Source organism: Nerophis lumbriciformis, unplaced genomic scaffold, assembly GCF_033978685.3.
Source record: "Nerophis lumbriciformis unplaced genomic scaffold, RoL_Nlum_v2.1 HiC_scaffold_268, whole genome shotgun sequence".
NCBI lineage: Eukaryota > Metazoa > Chordata > Actinopteri > Syngnathiformes > Syngnathidae > Nerophis > Nerophis lumbriciformis.
In genome coordinates, this window is record NW_027316711.1 from 30,001 (window position 1) to 37,500 (window position 7,500).

Here is a 7,500-nt window from a genome sequence, read left to right on the forward strand (position 1 = left end):
AAAGGCGGAAATTTGACTAAGTGTCATTATTTTAGAGTACCAGGCCTCTATAGAAAAGTTTGGTTTTTTGTCTATGTGTCATCATTTTAGAGTACCAGGCCTCTATAGAAAAGTTTGGTTTTTTGTCTATGTGTCATCATTTTAGAGTACCAGGCCTCTATAGAAAAGTTTGGTAAATTTGACTAAGTGTCTAGGAGCATTTCCCTTTAAGAAGGCCGACGTGCTATGGTTCTCCACCCGGGTACGGAAAGCAAAATTAGTCCCTCTCCTCGCTGGAAGTCCAAAAAAAAGGCGTAAATTTGACTAAGTGCCTAGGAGGATGTCCCTTTAAGAAGGCTGACCTGCTATGGTTCTCCACCCGGGTGCGGAAAGCAAAATTAGTCCCTCTCCTCGCTGGAAGTCCAAAAAAAAGGCGGAAATTTGACTAAGTGCCTAGGAGGATGTCCCTTTAAGAAGGCTGACCTGCTATGGTTCTCCACCCGGGTGCGGAAAGCAAAATTAGTCCCTCTCCTCGCTGGAAGTCCAAAAAAAAGGCGTAAATTTGACTAAGTGCCTAGGAGGATGTCCCTTTAAGAAGGCTGACCTGCTATGGTTCTCCACCCGGGTGCGGAAAGCAAAATTGTCCCTCTCCTCGCTGGAAGTCCAAAAAAAAGGCGTGAATTTGACTAAGTGTCTAGGAGCATTTCCCTTTAAGAAGGCCGACGTGCTATGGTTCTCCACCTGGGTCAGGAAAGCAAAATTGTCCCTCTCCTCGCTGGAAGTCCAAAAAAAAGGCGTGAATTTGACTAAGTGCCTAGGAGCATTTCCCTTTAAGAAGGCCGACGTGCTATGGTTCTCCACCTGGGTCAGGAAAGCAAAATTGTCCCTCTCCTCGCTGGAAGTCCAAAAAAAAGGCGTAAATTTGACTAAGTGCCTAGGAGGATGTCCCTTTAAGAAGGCCGACGTGCTATGGTTCTCCACCTGGGTCAGGAAAGCAAAATTGTCCCTCTCCTCGCTGGAAGTCCAAAAAAAAGGCGTAAATTTGACTAAGTGCCTAGGAGGATGTCCCTTTAAGAAGGCCGACGTGCTATGGTTCTCCACCTGGGTCAGGAAAGCAAAATTGTCCCTCTCCTCGCTGGAAGTCCAAAAAAAAAAGGTGTAAATTTGACTAAGTGTCTAGGAGCATTTCCCTTTAAGAAGGCCGACCTGCTATGGTTCTCCACCTGGGTACGGAACGCCAAATTAGTCCCTCTCCTCGCTGGAAGTCCCAAAAAAAAGGCGTGAATTTGACTAAGTGTCTAGGAGGATGTCCCCTTAAGAAGGCCGACGTCCCTTGGTTCTCCACCTGGGTACAGAACGCCAAATTAGTCCCTCTCCTCGCTGGAAGTCCAAAAAAAAGGCGTGAATTTGACTAAGTGCCTAGGAGGATGTCCCTTTAAGAAGGCCGACGTGCTATGGTTCTCCACCTGGGTCAGGAAAGCAAAATTGTCCCTCTCCTCGCTGGAAGTCCAAAAAAAAAAGGTGTAAATTTGACTAAGTGTCTAGGAGCATTTCCCTTTAAGAAGGCCGACCTGCTATGGTTCTCCACCTGGGTCAGGAACGCCAAATTGTCCCTCTCCTCGCTGGAAGTCCAAAAAAAAGGCGTGAATTTGACTAAGTGCCTAGGAGCATTTCCCTTTAAGAAGGCCGACGTGCTATGGTTCTCCACCCGGGTACGGAAAGCAAAATTAGTCCCTCTCCTCGCTGGAAGTCCAAAAAAAAGGCGTAAATTTGACTAAGTGCCTAGGAGGATGTCCCTTTAAGAAGGCTGACCTGCTATGGTTCTCCACCCGGGTGCGGAAAGCAAAATTAGTCCCTCTCCTCGCTGGAAGTCCAAAAAAAAGGCGGAAATTTGACTAAGTGCCTAGGAGGATGTCCCTTTAAGAAGGCTGACCTGCTATGGTTCTCCACCCGGGTACGGAAAGCAAAATTAGTCCCTCTCCTCGCTGGAAGTCCAAAAAAAAGGCGTAAATTTGACTAAGTGCCTAGGAGGATGTCCCTTTAAGAAGGCTGACCTGCTATGGTTCTCCACCCGGGTGCGGAAAGCAAAATTAGTCCCTCTCCTCGCTGGAAGTCCAAAAAAAAGGCGGAAATTTGACTAAGTGCCTAGGAGGATGTCCCTTTAAGAAGGCTGACCTGCTATGGTTCTCCACCCGGGTACGGAAAGCAAAATTAGTCCCTCTCCTCGCTGGAAGTCCAAAAAAAAGGCGTAAATTTGACTAAGTGCCTAGGAGGATGTCCCTTTAAGAAGGCTGACCTGCTATGGTTCTCCACCCGGGTGCGGAAAGCAAAATTAGTCCCTCTCCTCGCTGGAAGTCCAAAAAAAAGGCGTAAATTTGACTAAGTGCCTAGGAGCATTTCCCTTTAAGAAGGCCGACCTGCTATGGTTCTCCACCCGGGTCCGGAACTCAAAATTAGTCCCTCTCCTAGTTGGAAGTCATCAAAAAAAGGCGGAAATTTGACTAAGTGCCATCATTTTAGAGTACCAGGACTATAGCTGGGGAATTGGAGCCCTCTGGTGGACACTCGCTGCAAATGCACCCTGAATTAAACACATTATTTCCAGTTCTTTTGGTGTTCCCGGGGAATGAGAGGCCTTTTGTGGGCCAGAAAGAGTGGGGGACCCTTGGAGCCCCTATTTTCAGACAGTTTGGCTTATTTCGGTGACGCCGGGGCGTCCATCAGGTCTTCCCGGGGAATGAGAGGCCTTTTGTGGCCATATGTCAACAAAAGAGTGGGGAAATGGAGCCCTCCGGTGGACTCCCGCTGCAAATGCACCCCCCAAATTAAATACATTAATTCCAGGCCTTTTGGGGCCCTATATTCAGACGGTGTGGAGCCCTCCAGTGGACTCCCGCCTCCAATGCACCCCCATAATTATAGACATCACCCCCCAAATTAAACACATTATTTCCAGTTCTTTTGGGCCCCTATTTTCAGACGGTTTGGCGTATTTCCTTGACGCCGGGGAGTCCTACAGGTGTTCCCGGGGAATGAGAGGCCTTTTGTGGGCCAGAAAGAGTGGGGAACCCTTGGAGCCCCTATTTTCAGACAGTTTGGCTTATTTCGGTGACGCCGGGGCGTCCATCAGGTCTTCCCGGGGAATGAGAGGCCTTTTGTGGCCATATGTCAACAAAAGAGTGGGGAAATGGAGCCCTCCGGTGGACTCCCGCTGCAAATGCACCCCCCAAATTAAATACATTAATTCCAGGCCTTTTGGGGCCCTATATTCAGACGGTGTGGAGCCCTCCAGTGGACTCCCGCCTCCAATGCACCCCCATAATTATAGACATCACCCCCCAAATTAAACACATTATTTCCAGTTCTTTTGGGCCTCTATTTTCAGACGGTTTGGCGTATTTCCTTGACGCCGGGGAGTCCTACAGGTGTTCCCGGGGAATGAGAGGCCTTTTGTGGGCCAGAAAGAGTGGGGAACCCTTGGAGCCCCTATTTTCAGACAGTTTGCCGTATTTCGGTGACGCCGGGGCGTCCATCAGGTCTTCCCGGGGAATGTGAGGCCTTTCGTGGGCCATATTTTCAGACAGAAAAAAAAGAAAAGTAACCCTTACACTACAAAGGACAGCGGGGAAACGCCCCCCAGCAAAGTCACAGGGGAAGTGGGGTAGACAAGTGGAGAGTGTCTGGGGAAAAGTCCACAAAATGATCAAAAATCACACACAGGTACGAGTGCCACAAGTCCCGCCGCGTCCCACCCGAGTCCGAGGTGCCCCCCACATGCCCAAAACGCACCCAGCAAAGGCGCACTATGATTGGGAAGAAAAGTTGGGAAAGTGGGCAAAAGTCCCGAATTTGATCCATAATTATACCCAGGTTTGAGTCCCACAAGTCCCGCCGCATTCCACCAGTGTTCCGGGGTGCCTGACATGTCCACGACGCACCCAGCAAAGGCGCACTGTGATTGGGAAGAAAAGTTGGAAAAGTGGGCAAAAGTCCGGAAAATGACCAAAAACCACACCCAGGTTAGAGCCCCACACGTCCTGCAGTCGCACCCGAGTCCTGGGATGCCCAACATGTCCAAAAAAATCAAAAAAAGCCCAAAAAATCAAAAAAATCCCCGGGCCGTATCTTGGACGCCGGCGTACCGCGTTCGGCCCTCGTGCCGTAGTTTGGCGACCGATTGTAAAAATTTGCCGCGACCGGCTAGTTTTTTTCCTTGGAGTAAATAGAGAGTAGATCCAGCAGAAAATATGCACTATAAACAAAGAGAGGGGGTTTGGAGGGGGGCAAAAACGCCCTCTTGGAACTTTTGCAGCAGCACACATCAAACTAGCGGGGAGAAGGCATGCATAGCAAAAGGCCACGAAATGATCCAAAATCACACCCAGGTTCGAGTCCCACAAGTCCCGCCGCGTTCCACCAGGGTTCCGGGGTGCCTGACATGTCCACGACGCACCCAGCAAAGGCGCACTGTGATTGGGAAGAAAAGTTGGGAAAGTGGGCAAAAGTCCCGAATTTTATCCAAAATTATACCCAGGTTCGAGTCCCACAAGTCCCGCCGCGTTCCACCAGTGTCTCGGGGTGCCTACAATGTCCACAACGCACCCAGCAAAGGCATCACACCCAGGTTCGAGTCCCACAAGTCCCGCCGCGTTCCACCAGGGTTCCGGGGTGCCTGACATGTCCACGACGCACCCAGCAAAGGCGCACTGTGATTGGGAAGAAAAGTTGGGAAAGTGGGCAAAAGTCCCGAATTTTATCCAAAATTATACCCAGGTTCGAGTCCCACAAGTCCCGCCGCGTTCCACCAGTGTCTCGGGGTGCCTACAATGTCCACAACTCACCCAGCAAAGGCGCACTGTGATTGGGAAGAAAAGTTGGGAAAGTGGGCAAAAGTCCCGAATTTGGTCCAAAATCACACCCAGGTTCGAGTCCCACAAGTCCCGCCGCGTTCCACCAGGGTTCCGGGGTGCCTACAATGTCCACAACGCACCCAGCAAAGGCGCACTGTGATTGGGAAGAAAAGTTGGGAAAGTGGGCAAAAGTCCCGAATTTGGTCCAAAATCACACCCAGGTTCGAGTCCCACAAGTCCCGCCGCGTTCCACCAGGGTTCCGGGGTGCCTACAATGTCCACAACTTACCCAGCAAAGGCGCACTGTGATTGGGAAGAAAAGTTGGGAAAGTGGGCAAAAGTCCCGAATTTGGTCCAAAATCACACCCAGGTTCGAGTCCCACAAGTCCCGCCGCGTTCCACCAGGGTTCCGGGGTGCCTACAATGTCCACAACGCACCCAGCAAAGGCGCACTGTGATTGGGAAGAAAAGTTGGGAAAGTGGGCAAAAGTCCCGAATTTGGTCCAAAATCACCCAAAATCACACCCAGGTTCGAGTCCCACAAGTCCCGCCGCGTTCCACCAGGGTTCCGGGGTGCCTACAATGTCCACAACGCACCCAGCAAAGGCGCACTGTGATTGGGAAGAAAAGTTGGGAAAGTGGGCAAAAGTCCCGAATTTGGTCCAAAATCACACCCAGGTTCGAGTCCCACAAGTCCCGCCGCGTTCCACCAGGGTTCCGGGGTGCCTACAATGTCCACAACTCACCCAGCAAAGGCGCACTGTGATTGGGAAGAAAAGTTGGGAAAGTGGGCAAAAGTCCCGAATTTGGTCCAAAATCACACCCAGGTTCGAGTCCCACAAGTCCCGCCGCGTTCCACCAGGGTTCCGGGGTGCCTACAATGTCCACAACTTACCCAGCAAAGGCGCACTGTGATTGGGAAGAAAAGTTGGGAAAGTGGGCAAAAGTCCCGAATTTGGTCCAAAATCACACCCAGGTTCGAGTCCCACAAGTCCCGCCGCGTTCCACCAGGGTTCCGGGGTGCCTGACATGTCCACGACGCACCCAGCAAAGGCGCACTGTGATTGGGAAGAAAAGTTGGGAAAGTGGGCAAAAGTCCCGAATTTGGTCCAAAATCACACCCAGGTTCGAGTCCCACAAGTCCCGCCGCGTTCCACCAGGGTCTCGGGGTGCCTACAATGTCCACAACGCACCCAGCAAAGCCGCACTGTGATTGGGAAGAAAAGTTGGGAAAGTGGGCAAAAGTCCCGAATTTGGTCCAAAATCACACCCAGGTTCGAGTCCCACAAGTCCCGCCGCGTTCCACCAGGGTTCCGGGGTGCCTACAATGTCCACAACTTACCCAGCAAAGGCGCACTGTGATTGGGAAGAAAAGTTGGGAAAGTGGGCAAAAGTCCCGAATTTGGTCCAAAATCACACCCAGGTTCGAGTCCCACAAGTCCCGCCGCGTTCCACCAGGGTTCCGGGGCGCCTACAATGTCCACAACGCACCCAGCAAAGGCGCACTGTGATTGGGAAGAAAAGTTGGGAAAGTGGGCAAAAGTCCCGAATTTGGTCCAAAATCACACCCAGGTTCGAGTCCCACAAGTCCCGCCGCGTTCCACCAGTGTCTCGGGGTGCCTACAATGTCCACAACGCACCCAGCAAAGGCGCACTGTGATTGGGAAGAAAAGTTGGGAAAGTGGGCAAAAGTCCCGAATTTGGTCCAAAATCACACCCAGGTTCGAGTCCCACAAGTCCCGCCGCGTTCCATCAGAGTGCCGGGGTGCCTACAATGTCCACAACTTACCCAGCAAAGGCGCACTGTGATTGGGAAGAAAAGTTGGGAAAGTGGGCAAAAGTCCCGAATTTGGTCCAAAATCACACCCAGGTTCGAGTCCCACAAGTCCCGCCGCGTTCCACCAGTGTCTCGGGGTGCCTACAATGTCCACGACGCACCCAGCAAAGGCGCACTGTGATTGGGAAGAAAAGTTGGGAAAGTGGGCAAAAGTCCCGAATTTGATCCAAAATTATGCCCGGGTTGGAGTACCACGAGTCCGGCCGCGTTCCACCGGTGTCCCGGGGGTGCCTGGCATGTCCACAACTTACCCAGCAAAGGCGCACTGTGATTGGGAAGAAAAGTTGGGAAAGTGGGCAAAAGTCCCGAATTTGATCCAAAATTATGCCCGGGTTGGAGTACCACGAGTCCGGCCGCGTTCCACCGGTGTCCCGGGGGTGCCTGGCATGTCCACAACTTACCCAGCAAAGGCGCACTGTGATTGGGAAGAAAAGTTGGGAAAGTGGGCAAAAGTCCCGAATTTGATCCAATATTATGCCCGGGTTGGAGTACCACGAGTCCGGCCGCGTTCCACCGGTGTCCCGGGGGTGCCTGCCATGTCCACAACTTACCCAGCAAAGGCGCACTGTGATTGGGAAGAAAAGTTGGGAAAGTGGGGAAAAAAAGGACCGGGAAATATCCAAAATTATGCCCGGGTTGGAGTACCACGAGTCCGGCCGCGTTCCACCGGTGTCCCGGGGGTGCCTGGCACGTCCACAACTTACCCAGCAAAGGCGCACTGTCAGTGGGGAAGACCAAACATGTCTCGGATTTTTTCCAAGTACCTTAACGAGAGAGGCTAAAAAGCACCTGTTTTTACCTTCTCTCGTTGTTGTACTTAGAAAAAAAACGAGA